The 13,984-nt window shown below is 48.3% G+C and overlaps 1 protein-coding gene and 1 long non-coding RNA gene across 4 annotated transcripts in view; both read right to left on the bottom strand.

Annotated features, from left to right (window-relative positions):
• The window catches only part of GMPR2 (guanosine monophosphate reductase 2), a 320,471-nt gene that overhangs the window by 57,018 nt on the left and 249,469 nt on the right, over window positions 1-13,984 (bottom strand). The window lies entirely within an intron of this gene.
• Window positions 10,014-12,923, bottom strand: LOC147716783 (uncharacterized). Its single transcript, XR_015296045.1, has 3 exons — window positions 12,548-12,923; window positions 11,245-11,511; window positions 10,014-10,649 (listed from the first exon to the last, which is right to left on the bottom strand). It is a non-coding gene; the product is annotated as an uncharacterized LOC147716783 (long non-coding RNA).

The following is a 13,984-nucleotide window of genomic DNA, read 5'->3' as shown; positions in this document are numbered from 1 at the left end:
TATTTTTTTAGAAGCCACAATATGTTTGATGCACAAAGATGGTTGCGACCCCAAGTTTTGCCAGAATTATCGCCCTATATCCTTAGTTAATGTTGACTATAAAAAATGTGCCAAATTACCTGCCCTTCGTCTCGAACCCCTTTTACCTGCCATGGTTGGACCAGAACAATGTGGTTTTGTTAAGGGAAGACTAATGTCAGACAACTCACACTTATTTCTCAATTTACTGAATAAGGCTCCCACTCTCACTTATACTATGGCTGCAATTTCTATCGATACGGAGAAGGCATTTGATAGAGTGGACTGGTCTTCCTTATTCAAATCTCTCCACCGGCATGGTTTTGGTCATGAATTCATTTCATGTATTTCCTTACTTTACACTAATCCTCCAGCTTCTGTCTTAGTTAGTGGCCTTCTTTCACAATTTTTTCCTTTGCAAAGAGGAGTACGTCAAGGTTGTCCCCTATCTCCTCTCCTTTTTGTCTTGTTCGTGGAACCCTTTTTGACTCGTATCCATCAGAACTCCTCTATATCTGGATTTGTCTATGGAGAGTCTCATTTTAAAATATCAGCATAAGCAGATATTCTGCTTTTCATTTCAGATCCTGAGACCTCTGTCCCTGCTTTATTGTGAGAATTTTCAGATTTTTCTATAGATACAAGATTAATCCTGATAAGACTGAAATTCTCCCCATTACAAAATTAGGTTTTAGGTAATGATTCCGACTTCATATAAATTGCAACAGGCTATGGTAAGACTAGGGAGGCAGTCTACACTGCTTCTCCAGAAATCCTTTTGTGTGCCCATATACCACTTCCTACCCTCATACCCACATCAGAATTGCAAAGTCCTTTTAAAACCAACCCCAAAAGCAGTACAGAATGCATGCTTTCTAATTCCCACTAAAGAGAAGGCTCTGTGTCACACTGGATAACAGCGTGCAGTCACTCTCCCAAAAATGGGCCTTTTATTTCTTTAAAATTCTGCACTTGAGGGGCGTGGCCAAGATGGCGGCGAGACAGGATGTTTGTTTCTAAGCTCCTGCCCGCCGCCCACCTGCTACAGCACAGCGCGGCTCCTAGGGGGCCCGTTTAGCGGGAGAGTGAAGTGGTGAACCCCCCTCCCCCAGTACCCGAGGACCCATCTGTGCCCCCGTCTGGACTCCTGACGGTGCTGGGAGCGAGGCATATGGGGAACGCTCCGGCCGCCATTGAGGCGCGGGCCCGACAACGCGGTGCCCGTGCAACCGACACCGAGGCCTGCGTTCCCTCCCCCCCCCCCCCTGAGACGCATCGGCAGCGGAGCTACGCCTTGCAGGGACTGCCGGAGACCTAAGCGGTGAGCACAAGCCTGCAACTCCGGCCGCACTGAACGGCACCGCGCGGAGGAGGCCCCGGCCCTGGCCTGTGTGTTAGGCCGCTCTGGTGACTGGCCTCGTGGGTGCGCCGAGGCCCCTGCAGTAGTACGCAGCCCAGACGAGGGAGGCGCCTGTGGAGGGACGCATCCACCAGACGCAGTGATTCCCGTGAGATCACGCGTCGCCCCTGGGCCTCAACCGCGTGGGCGCAGAGACTGTTGGGGGGGCCCGAGGGCCGCTACTGGTGTGGAGGCGGGGGCCCGATCATTGCGGAGCCTGGTGTGGGTCATAGCCCAGACATACGGTCTTGGCCAGCAAGGGAAACACCGCTGGGGCGTTTGCGGCCTGGGACTTGCAGGACCCCCCCGCCGGACCTGGGTTGAGTGCTGCGCGGGGCCTGTGCTGCAGAGACGTGGCGCGCAGATCCCTGGCTTGGTGGGAGTGAGTGGGCGCCCTGGCATCTTGGAGCATCGGGCCGTTGGTCGACAGGCGAGCCCGGGCAACTGGTGACAGTTTCGGGGACCCTTTGCCACGCTAATCAACGAGAGTTCTTCTACTACGGGCGGGGCCTGTCTAGCGACGCCTCCAATCTGCCGAGGGTCTATACCTAGGGCCCCCCCCAAGAGCGGGTCAAGTGCTGCCTGCAGCCGGCCCGGGACACCAGTGGGCGGTGTTGCGCAGATCCCCGGCTCTGGGTGCCACATCTCCAGAGACACGCAGCGAGGCGGCACCGGGCCGTGGCGAGGCCCGGGCGAAGGAGGGCTGACTTGGGCATAGCGTTGCCCCCCAGGCTGGACAGTACCCAGGCAGCTCGCGACGACTTGACACGCGAGTCATGTCCTGGGGTGAGCTTAGGTCTGGCGGGCCCCCGCCTCTAAGTGGGGGGCGGCGCACCTGTCCGGCACACACTGCCTTTGGAACTTACGTGACTTGGCTGCGTCTGGGCTCCGCGACGTGCAGAGAGGTGAGGTGGGAGGTGAGCGTTGGCAGGGGGGCCCTGCTTGCTCGGAGTGTGAGCCCTATCGTCATTTTGGCCACCTTGGGGCTGGGTTTGACTGAGGCCTGCGCAGACGGTGAGTGGAGCCCTCCTCGAGCTCGCAGGACTTACATGCCGGTGTGATTTGCGCCCCGCGCCCAGTCCCCGAGGGACGGCCCTGGGACCTGCTTCTTGCAATCCATAGTATATCCCGGGGATCCCCTCTGTGCCCTCCCCATTGGTAACACGCTCTCGGCTGACGGAGGCCCTCCGCCATTGACCTTGTGCCGACTGGGTGTTGCCCTTTGCCCACGCGGCGACCGCAAGCTACTAAAGGAGCATGTCAAAGGCCCGAAGCGTTAAAGTGAAGCCTCTAAAGGACATCTGTGGTCGGGCCCAGTCCAATCCAGATATGGCAACCGCCGCCCCAGAAGCCGAGCCGCCCAAGTAGCATACAAGCCCTGGAGATGAGCCCATTACAAAGTCCTTTCTGGAGTCGCATTTCCGCACGACACGAGAGGATATCCAATCGGTAAAGGCCGAGTTTGCTACAGAACTCAAGGATGTCCACCGTGAGGTTGATTCTATTGGGGAGCGCGTAGCCACACTTGAGGGGACCAGTGACTCCACGATAGCAGATCTGGCGACACTCCAGCAGGAAGTTATTCGGCTGCAGGACCAGAACATAGATATGCAACTACATCTGGAAGACATCGAGAAACGCTCCCTCAGACATAATATTCGCATTCGGGGGGTGAGACATACGGATAACACCAAAGACCTGTTTGACTTCACCAGTAGCCTCTTCCGGCACCTCTTAGGCGACTCCTACGTGGCGGACGTGGTCCTGGACAGGGCTCATAGAGTGGGACCACCCCGAGGACCCCAAGCACCCCCTGCCGATATCTTGGTGTGTGTGCAGGAAAAAAACATTCTGTCTAAAGCGAGAACCATGCACCTGATATCCTTCCGGGGCCACTCACCAGTGCTCTATCAGGACTTATCATTGATTATGCTGCAAAGGCGCAGACAGTTTCATCTTGTGACCGACAACATACGACAACGAGGGATCTCCTATTCTTGGGGGCACCCCTTCCGGCTCATCTTTCGGTTTAACGATAGACTGCATCAGCTCCGCTCCCTGACGAACGCCTGTCGCCTGCTAGACCTGACTGACTGAAGAGGAGGCCACCGATGGCCTGGACTTGAGACCCACTACCTCCCCGTCGGGTTGGCAGCAACAAACCAGGAGGCAACGCCACCGAAAACCACCAGCTTCAGAAATCGCACAAAGTTAACAAGACGCCCTGGCAACTGCTACTGTGGCCCTAGCAAGCGAGAACTCGGATGTCAAATGAAGGTTTAGCAGGAAGGCACCTTTAGTCTCCTTCTGATGCATCTTTGCTGGGGTTGGGCGGGTGACGGGCTGTGGGGCGTCTATCCCCCTCTGCGGACGGACCATGCGCCCCACTTGGTTGTTTATTCTGGCCGTCCTGGGACAACAGACTTTGTTCGAACACTCTTTCTGCTCATGGGCTGTTGGGGTTGGTGTAAGCTGGGTAGGTGGGATTGTGTCTGGGGGCGGGTTTTGTCTTGGGGTTGGGAAGGGCTAGGGTGGTTCTTGGAGAGGTTGTGGGGGTTTTCTTTTGATTTTGATTTTTGTGTTTGTTGGGTGGGTCCCCCTGTCCACATTTTTCCCTTTTGTTTTAGTTTTGCAGCTCTTGGGAGGCGGCCATCATCCCTTCCAGGTACTCATGCCCATGAATGGGACTTCCAAGCTACTCTTGCCACGCCTTCCGTGCAAGATATTAACACTTAATGTCCGGGGCCTAAATAACCCTATCAAGCGGCGGGCAGTCCTATCCTTTTTGGAGCATTCTGAAGCAGACGTTTGCCTCTTACAGGAAACTCACCTGACATGTAAGGACCACCACAGGTTGAAATACGCTAGACTGGACTATTTCCTGTGCTCCACCTCACTTTTGGCGCTAGCTACAGGGGCTGATATTCTCACAGCATCTCTACCGGACCATTCCCTAGTTACAGCCTCCTTTTTACTCCCACCCACCCGACACCACATCGGCACTGGCGCCTGCGAGACTCCCTACTGCACCGGCCATCTGTTGTAGACCAAGTTAAGGCCTCCATCGCGCAATTTCTAGCCCACAATGCCAACCCAGATACTTCCCTGGCGACACAGTGGACTGCCCTTAAGGCGGTGCTGCGGGGAGAATTCATCACTATATCCGTCGCAAACAACAAAGAGCAGGCTCGAAAGAGATCCGAACTCGCACAGCGGGTCACGGAGCTGGAGTAGATGCACCAGCGCACAGGGGCAGCCAGGGCATGGCGTCAGCTGTGCACGGAGCGGAAGCAGCTGACTGCATTAGGTCAAGATAAAGCCGAATAGGCAGCCATCCGCCTACGTCATTCTTACTATGTAGGAGGCGATCAGTGCGGCCGCCTCTAAGCCCATAAACTCCGTGAACAACGACAGCGGCAAGCCATCCGTACGGCTGTGGGCGAGCTCGTTACAGAAGATGTCGATATAGCGGAAGCCTTCCAGGCCTTCTACGCTAAGCTTTATGAGGGTGACTCCCTCGACGCACGCCAGTGCTAGGAGTATCTGGACGGTGCACGGCTCTCCCCATTGAACTCGGCCCAGGCTGCGCAGCTGGCTAGGGAGATTGGGCTAGAGGAGGTCATTGCGGCCATCTCGCAACTCCAACTCAGGTAGTCCCCTGGCCCTGATGGCTACTCTGCAGCCTTCTACAAGACCTTTTGTCATCTGGTGGTCCCCCTGCTTCGGGATCTTTTTAATTCATTTGCTCAACCTGGGGCTATCCCACAGGAGATGCTGGAGGCTTGGATCACAGTCATTCCGAAGCCTGGAAAGGACGTCACCAGCTGTGGCGCGTACAGGCCGATTTCCCTTCTTAATTGATATTTAATTGTACACGAGCATACAGGTGATGCAGTTATCTCCTTATATGCCGCAGCTGGTGGAGCCAGATCAGGCTGGCTTTATCTCACAGCGACAAACTAGCGATAATACAAAACGGGTTCTACATCTTTTAGAAGCGGCGTTGCACGTGCGGAAGGACTGTATGTTGTTGGCCATAGGCGCGGAGAAGGCCTTTGATAGGGTCCACTGGCCCTATCTGGAGCGATACAAAAGGGGGTGGTGATGGACGGAGCATCCGAATCAATCAAACACTCAGACCCAGTCAAAAGATCTGGGTTTAATCCATCACCGTTCTTCAGCCCACTCTGCCACCCCAGTTCAGACATGGCTATATGCAAATCAGTCTGACCCTGTGCCTCATGGGAACAGTCCAGCCCGAACTGCCAAGCCATGTCTTTCCTGGACCGGAAACAAGCTTCCGAGGACCGGTTTCTGGCACTCCAGCCGTCTTCAGCCCGGCTTGCTTGAATCCAGTGGCAAAGTGAGCAAGGGACTCACGTCTGAGCATACCCTGCCACACTTATGGCAGCCAAAAGCGGTACAAAAGGGGGTGGTGATGGACGGAGCATCCGAATCAATCAAACACTCACACCCAGTCAAAAGATCTGGGTTTAATCCATCACCGTTCTTTAGCCCACTCTGCCACCCCAGTTCAGACATGGCTATATGCAAATCAGTCTGACCCTGTGCCTCATGGGAACAGTCCAGCCCGAACTGCCAAGCCATGACACTCCACCCCCAGATTCTCTATTTATTCCAGACCCTACCCTTAATCCCGCCGGCGGGATAGATTAAACAGACCCAGTCAGACTTGGCTCAATTCATTTGGAAGGGCCGCAATCCATGTTTCAAGCATGCCATTGCGGTTCTCCCCCCGGACCAGGGTGGAGTTGGGGTGGCTGACGTGCAGCTGTACTTCTACGCGGCGCAGCTCTGCTACTTGGTAGAATGGCACCGCTTGGAATCTGAAAAGCACTGGCTATTCCAGGACCAGGCAGTGGCCGGCATGCCTCTACCGGGAATCCCCTTTCAACCGAAACAATTCAGGCCACTCAACTTATATGCATCCTACATCACCGTTACCATCCTGGAGGCCTGGGACCGAACCGCAATCAAACACGAGCTGAGGTCATTGCCTTCCCCAATGACCTCGCTGTTTAATAACCCTGAATTCACTCCCGGACTGAACCCTAAATCATTTGCGAACTGGCGCCCCTCTCCGTGTCGGTCACTAGGACACCTCTTTAATCTCGAGGGCATCCTCTCCTTTTCGCAACTTAGAGAGGACTATGACATTCCAGAGTCGGACAGGCTGCCTTACTTACAACTTAGGCACTGGGCACTCCAGCCCCAGATCAGACCCGGCGCACAACGTTATTTAACTCCATATGAGAAATGGCTAATCACCCGATCCTCCGACAAGAAACTGGTTTCCGACTTATATAAGCATTTCCTTGCAGCGTCCACACACACCTATAATGCCGGCAGGATTCGCTGGGATCGGGAACTGGGGAGAACTCTTTCCGATAAAGAATGGAGCGGTATATACTACAGGGTCCGGTACTCGGCTTACCATGCAGGCCTTACCGAAACACTGACCAAAGTAGCCACTTATTGGTATCCTACACCGGAGCGCCTCCACAGGTTCGACCCTTACATCAGTGACAGATGCTGGCGGGGATGTGGGGAACTAGGCACACTAGAACACTTACTTTGGAGCTGTGATAGACTACACTAATACTGGGCCACAATTCTTGACGATTTCGACTCACACCTGGACACCCAACTCCCACGCTTCCCAGTGTATATCCTGTTAGGGCTTCCCAATGCACTGATGTACCCTTTGAAATCTAGGAGAGGCCGCCTCATAGCCATCGCCTTCGGGGCAGCTACTCGGAACATACTCGTACACTGGCGATCCCCTCAGGCCCCTCCTCACTCGGGTTGGCTGCACAGGCTGTGGACGGTGCTGGGTATGGAGAAAATATCTCTCACGCAGGCGGGTAGAGGTAGCGAGTTTCCAGAGTTGTGGCAACCCTTCCTGTCCCTTCTCACAGGGGAATTCCGTGAACTGAGCTGCCCCTGGTATTTACGGCTCCTTCGCTTGGCAGATACGCCAATCCCCGAACAGAGCGGGCCCAGGCACTCTCAGTTCTCCAGACCACGCTAGCTTCCTTGATACTACCATTGTTATAACTTGTGGACAGGGGGGGTGGGGGCGGGGTGGAGGTTTATTGTTTAATTCCCCACATGTTTATGTGGGTTGTTCTTGGTTGACCAGCTCCTAGCAATTACTTGGTAAATCATATTCGCTGACTTGAGAAGTCTGTATTGCACTGTCCTGAAGGAGCAGGAGGTCCTGTTCGCTTTTGTTATATCTAAAATGCCAATAAAAGATTTAAACCATTAAATTCTGCACTTCCCTCCTAATAAAACGTCGAAAATGTTTCCAGTTCGGTCAATACTTTAAAGGCTGCAGCAGCATGCAAGAGAAACAAATGGGTTTTGTTTAAAATTAAGGTAGTTCTCCCGGAGGTATTAATTTTGAGTATTCTGTATTTCATTTTTTCTCATCTTTGACTGAAGATTGTTTCTGCTCTCCAAATGTTCAGGAAAAGCAACAGGCTAAGAGAAAGTATAACTTCTTTGGAAAGGTGTCACTCTGGGAACCCTTCGTCATCTTCTCCATCAACCGCTAAAGCAGCATACTTGCTTGCATGGCTGATCTTCTCTCCAGGCACATCCTGCAGTCTCTTTGGCTCAGCTGATGGTTAAGGCCTAGTTCAGTAATACCACTTGTGGGCGATTGCTTGTCAGAGTCTGAGCTCAGTGAGCGGGCAGGGGGGGAGGTAGTGCTGCACTTAACCCAGGCATTTTCATCACCTTCAGGGGAAGCGGGGACTCTGCTTTTAGACCTTTGGAGCTGGAAGAAAACGTCATTTTCCACAGACTTGTTGCTTTCCCTCCTTCGTGTGCTACGGGAAGACGTCTCTGTGCTACCAGTCTGGGAGCACTCTCTGCCTGTCCTGGATCGCTCTTGGGTATTTTCTTCACTGCGGCAGCTCGGGTGTCTTTCTCTAGGTTTTTGCTCTAATCTCAGGTGCTCGTCATCCAGATGGCGTGTTAGTTTCTCCTCTTCTTTCTTTAGCCGCTCCTCTACCTCCCGTTCCCTGGCCGCTGTGTCCACTGGCTTTTCTCCACCAAAAATGGAAGCAGCCGGCTTGAGGGTGTGAACCCTCCAGCTGAATCTGGCTCCTTGTGTGCCGTTCGAGGCTTTAGGACCAGTTTGGGTCTTTGAGTAGGGCCTGCTCTCTCCTCTCGTCGGAAATCATCCCTGGGGGATTCAGTCCACCTGTCTCTGTTGTCACGCCGCTCTGATCGATCACCATAGCGGTCTCCACCGCCCCTGAAATCATCCCTCTTCTCACAGTCCTGCCGGTAGCCAGTGCCAAAGGCTCTCTGACTGCCCCGGGAGTCATCAAATCCTCCCCGCCTCGATCATAATCCCTACGATCTCTATCATCATAGCGATCCCCTGGTGCTCTGCCCATATTTCTTCTGAAACCTGTTGTAATGCAGATACTATTTATTAAGAAGAGGCTTGCCAAACTGTACTGTGATAGGGAAGAGTCAGTAAAGGTTCCTCTTAGTCTTTCATCCAAGTCTGGCGTTAATTTGCTGCTACTGAGCACATACTGCGATTAGTTTGGCTGATACTGAAGCATGACTTTGTTGGCTTAGGATGTTCTTGATGGTATGTACTCTGAAGCCTATGGTGGTCTGCCTTCGACCAAGGGATGGATCGTCCTTTGAAACCATTCATTATTGAAAAGTAAATTTCTTAAAAGGCTTACACTGAAAAGTCTTGCCTAAGACATTGAGCAGTCCTGCGTAACTCCTACATGTGGAGAGGGGAGTATAGGAGGTAAAGAGGGACTATTTTGCATTTGTGATCCTTCTAACAATTTGCTTGACTCATTTAATTTGGCAAAGCTTTGTCTGCTGTTCTCCCAGCAATAGTTAGGGGAGTAATTGCATTAATTTCTTAGAAGTTCTACTTTGTTACTTCTTTTTGGTAAATGTGCTTTCAGAGTCACTTGTGCTGCATAGCAAACCTGTTGTGCAGTCACATAGGAGAATTTCTCTCGACCTTGGACTGATGCTTGTTGTTTTGCAACATCCATGTTGAGAAGCATAGATTTTGGGTTATTTGGGTTTAATTTGCAGTTGGCTAAGAGGGCCTCACGCTTTGGGCGATCCAGAATCACTACCTAGTGCATAGTATTGAGGTCATCTCCTGGAAGAGGCAGAGGTGCACAGTTTTTAGGAAGTCTCAGTCTCTGCTATTAAGAATCTTTTTTGTTAGATGAAAAAAACTGCAGGTGCAGGCAGATTTGGCAGACCTTCTTAACCCTCAGACATCCAGTTGTGTGGAATTGCTTTGGTTAAAAGCTGAATTATGCCCTCTTCCCATTTCCGACTTTCTGTTATGGGAGTACAGGTCACTAGTCAGCATTTACACATTCTGGAGACGTGTACAAATTTGTATAAAAATCTATGAAAATAAACTGTAATTTCAGTTATCCAGGATATGTCTTATCATGTGACCCATCCTTAACTTTACTTTTTTCATTTCATTGGTTTTTCTTCTCCCCTTCCAAATAAACAAATCTTTCAAATGAAAAAAATTAATTATTTTTTTTAATTCTGTTTTCAACAACATTTTGATTTGGCTGGTTTTCAATGGAATTCCTCTAAAATTAAATATTTAGGAATTTGGTTCACAAAATCCATTCCAGAAACGGTCAAAATCAATATGAAAGACGCTCTAGCTCGAATATCCAAACTTCTTTCCCTGTGAAATCCACTTTTTCTCTCTTGGTGGGGACATCTTGATTTCATTAAGATGATGTTCACCCCTGTTTTGTTATATATTCTTTCTATGTTAACCATTTTTATCCCGTCTTTATATTTGAAAAAAATGGACTCCCTTCATTCTACATTCCTTTGACGCGGCAAGAGATCTCAGATATCTTTAGCTCATCTTAGGAAACCGAAATCCATCGGAGGAGTGAAATTCCCTGATTTTAGACTTTATCATAAGGCTTTCTTGCTAAAACAAGCATCTCATTGGCTTCTTACTGAACACTCTCCATTTACTCCTCTATGGGCTACAGTGGACCGCTCCCTGATTGCCTCCTTTCCTATGAAATAACTTTTAACATTCACTACTAAATTAAGTATTATATCTCTTCCTTTATTTCGACATACATGCGCTTTGCTAAAATCTCATTATCAATCGAAAATCACCCCTAGGGAATCATTTTTACAATCTCCCATCTGGTATAATCTCAAAAAAACATTTCGCTGGATCCCCACAGAAACTAGAAAAACGGTCACCCACGCACTGGTCACGAGCCGCCTGGACTACGGAAACACCCTATACGCCGGTACCACCGCAAAACTCCAGAGAAAACTCCAACGCATTCAGAACGCTTCAGCCAGACTCATACTAGACATCCCGCGTAAAGACCACATCTCTGGTCACCTGAAAAAACTCCACTGGCTCCCCGTTAACAAGAGGATTACTTTCCGCCTCCTAACCCACGCACACAAAGCACTTTACGAACTTGGACCCAAATGCCTCAACACACGACTTTCCTTCTACACCCCCTCCCGCCAGCTACGATCCTCCAACCAAGCCCTTGCTACTGTACCTCGCATCAACAAAACCACCATGGGAGGTAGAACATTCTCCTACCTGGCAGCTAAAACCTGGAACTCACTTCCCACTCACCTCCGCCTCACTCAGAACCACCTAGCATTCAGAAAGCAACTTAAAACTTGGATATTCGACAAGTAATTCCCCACCCTTCCCCAAGCGCCTTGAGACCCTCTGGGTATGTAGCGCGCTATATAAATCATTTGACTTGACTTGACTAGACCGGTCTTATTTATTACTATTAAAAATAGGCCTCTGTACTGGGAATCTTGGAGAGTTAAAGGAATTGTTTGGGTTTGTGACTTATTCGATGGTATGACTCCATGTTCTTTTCCTCAGTTTCAGGCTCTTTTTAATTGTCCTCGCTCATTTTGGCTTAAATTCTCAACTCTGATGGAGTTAATTTTGGACATTTTCTACTACTTACCTTCAGAAAGTTCTGTCTCTTCGGATGATCTATTATTGAAACTTCTTTATTTGATTCCAAAACCTTTTATACGAAAAAGCAGCAGCGGACCTTAGAGTGCCGCACCTAAACTCCAGTGCCAATGAATCAATGATCAAGTAGGTTTGGTATTGTGCTGCCAACCCCGACACCAGCTGCTGTTTGGCGTCGCTGTGCTCTCCAGATCAGTTGAACAGTTTTTTAAATGCTCATGGGGGCGCACCAAAATGAAAGTCCAAAAAGAAATAAGTAGAAAAATGTTCTTTATTTATCTTTGTCCAGCTAAAAAGCACATCAATAAAATATGTAGCGAGTTCAGCCAACGCGTTTCACTCCCTACCAAGGAGTTTCTTCAGGGCGCTGCAGATCTTTTCGGTGTGTTGTGTTTGAGAGTTCCCTCTGTAATCACACTAGTATTTCCCCAGTCATTTCTTCATTCCGACATGGTTCTTAAAATTCTTTGAAGTACCTCTCTTCCCTTATTTTCTCACGTTATCACGGACTTTATATATCTTGTCCAAAAAGCAGTTCTGGTACTCCAATAATTACCCGTCCCTGGCTGTATTTGTTCGAGGTGGGTACAGTGCTGTAATGACAGTCGTTCGGTTTCAGCGTCTCGGCATGGTTGGGCTGGAACCAGCCATGCCGAGACGCTGAAACCGAACGACTGTCATTACAGCACTGTACCCACCTCGAACAAATACAGCCAGGGACGGGTAATTATTGGAGTACCAGAACTGCTTTTTGGACAAGATATATAAAGTCCGTGATAACGTGAGAAGATAAGGGAAGAGAGGTACTTCAAAGAATTTTAAGAACCATGTCGGAATGAAGAAATGACTGGAGAAATACTAGTGTGATTACAGAGGGAACTCTCAAACACAACACACCGAAAAGATCTGCAGCGCCCTGAAGAAACTCCTTGGTAGGGAGTGAAACGCGTTGGCTGAACTCGCTACATATTTTATTGATGTGCTTTTTAGCTGGACAAAGATAAATAAAGAACATTTTTCTACTTATTTCTTTTTGGACTTTCATTTTGGTGCGCCCCCATGAGCATTTAAAAAACTGATTCCAAAACCTTCCCTGATTGATAAATCCCTTTTTACCCCTATCTGATCCGTTCTAAATCTAAACTAGAACTGTCCTGGGAAGGGGATTTGGGTTGTGTATGGAGCATTAATTTCTGGAATAAAATATGGGAGCGTCTGTTAAAAATTTCTAGATCGGCTTCTACTACCCAATCCATGTTTTTACTTTATCATAGACTGTATCTTACTCCCCTTTCAATTTCCAAATTCTCACATTATGCTAATGATTCCTGTTGGTCCTGTAAATCCCCTATGGCAGATTTATTTCATCTTTTATTTTCCTGTCCAAACGTTGCCTCTTTAAGGGCAAACATATGGTCCACCATCTCCAAAATGTTTAAAATAAATTCTCCTTTTTCTACTGACATTCTCTGTGCAGGTAGCCTGATGGAGTCCCTGGGTTTGCTTTCCCATGAACGAGGCCTATTCGACCTTATGTTGGCTTTAGCCTTCCAACAATCACACTTAATTGGAAATGCTCCACCAATCTGTCTGTTAAATCCTGGTGGAACAATGTTAGTCACTATAATAGATTGGATATTGCTTTTGCCTCCGCCTATAATCCACTTGGTAATAGAGAGTTATACTGGTTACCCTTAACTACTTATCTAAATACCATTGCTAGAAATAAGGTTTGTTTTAATCGTTCTGAAAATTTTAAACCGCCGTAAATTGCTTCTTTCTCTTCTCATTTATTATTATATTTTAGATTGTTTCATACTGTTATGTTTTTTCTAGCTACATGAACAATTAGTCTTTGCTATTCTATAAAATTGCATGCTTCTTTTAGTTGTAGAGTCTATTCTTTTTCTCTCTCCCTCCTCTTTTCTTCTCTATAAATTCCCAAAATGTAAAATGCTTTCTACTTGTTTCTACTTGTTGATATTTGCATATGTATTATTGTAAGTTCAACTGATTATACTTGTATAATGCATTCTTTGTTTCTATAATTTATTTTTTAATAAAGCTTTTAAACCTTAAAAAAAAAATATGTATTTATCTTGCACGTGATGAACTTCAAGACAGGTCAAATGTCAGTTTGTGTCTTCTGACAAATTGCTGCATCGGTTTTTTAACATTGGGACTGGTGTTTACAAACTTTGCTCACTTTACAGTCCGAGAAAGAAAAGTCGGGTAAATTATATGACAGTTTTTCTGGGGTAAATGAAGTGTGAAAGGAAAGGGTTTAGGACGTCATTTTTTGTAACACACAACAAAATATAAATACCTATAAATGAACTGTACACATTCATCAGTTAGGATAGCAAAATGAATCACTTTTTTGTAATTATGAAGTGTGATGAAAACAATTATTTTATTAGAATGAGAACTCAAGGCACCTTAAATGGTAATGCACAAATAATTTTCACTGAAACACTTTATCCACACATTATCATTTATGTGCAATATAGTTTTAATAATAAAAC

This window comes from Lissotriton vulgaris, chromosome 5 (genome assembly GCF_964263255.1).
Source record: "Lissotriton vulgaris chromosome 5, aLisVul1.2, whole genome shotgun sequence".
In the NCBI taxonomy this organism is placed as follows: Eukaryota; Metazoa; Chordata; class Amphibia; order Caudata; family Salamandridae; genus Lissotriton; species Lissotriton vulgaris.
This window is presented reverse-complemented; position numbering and strand designations above follow the sequence as displayed.